Below are 617 nucleotides of genomic sequence, written 5' to 3'. Positions count from 1 at the left end.
ATGGCCCAAATGTTATGGCGTCTTTGTTTATTGTCAACCATAGATCTTATCGTGTCTTCAATTAAATATAGGGCAACTAGCCGTTGCTGTTTAAACTATATTCCTTGCACACTTTAATTTATTCCTGTTCTTGTGGAGACATTTTTATCCTTTATTTCCAAAGCATGATAAGTGTGGGTATTAAGCAATTGCAATTGGCCTGTGGATAGACTCCGTTGCTGAGTTGGGACTTGGGACAGCCTCTTATTGTCCGTGATATTCTATTCTGTTGTAAATTATTATGGATATATCATGTAAATTATTGTATATTAGAAGATGCTTTCCTCTTTCCTAGTTTTAGGGGATCCATGTTTTAAGGAGGACTTTAAGGGTCCTTGTTTTATGGAGGATTTTAGGCTATATGTTCCTTGCCTTCCACTATATATGTAATCCATTTCTCATCCATGGATGATAGAGAAAACAGAAAATACTACACTCCCTCTCTGCATCAAAACTCTCTCTCTCTCTCTCTCAAGTTCTTTGAAGCAAAACTCTCTCCATTTTCTGAAACATTTCCATTTTACAACACGTTATCAGCACGAATAGCTCTAGGATTCGGATTGCAGATTGACAAGAGA

This window comes from Rosa rugosa, chromosome 2, assembly GCF_958449725.1.
Source record: "Rosa rugosa chromosome 2, drRosRugo1.1, whole genome shotgun sequence".
NCBI classification, from domain to species: Eukaryota; Viridiplantae; Streptophyta; class Magnoliopsida; order Rosales; family Rosaceae; genus Rosa; species Rosa rugosa.
Note: the sequence above shows the minus strand (reverse complement) of the source record.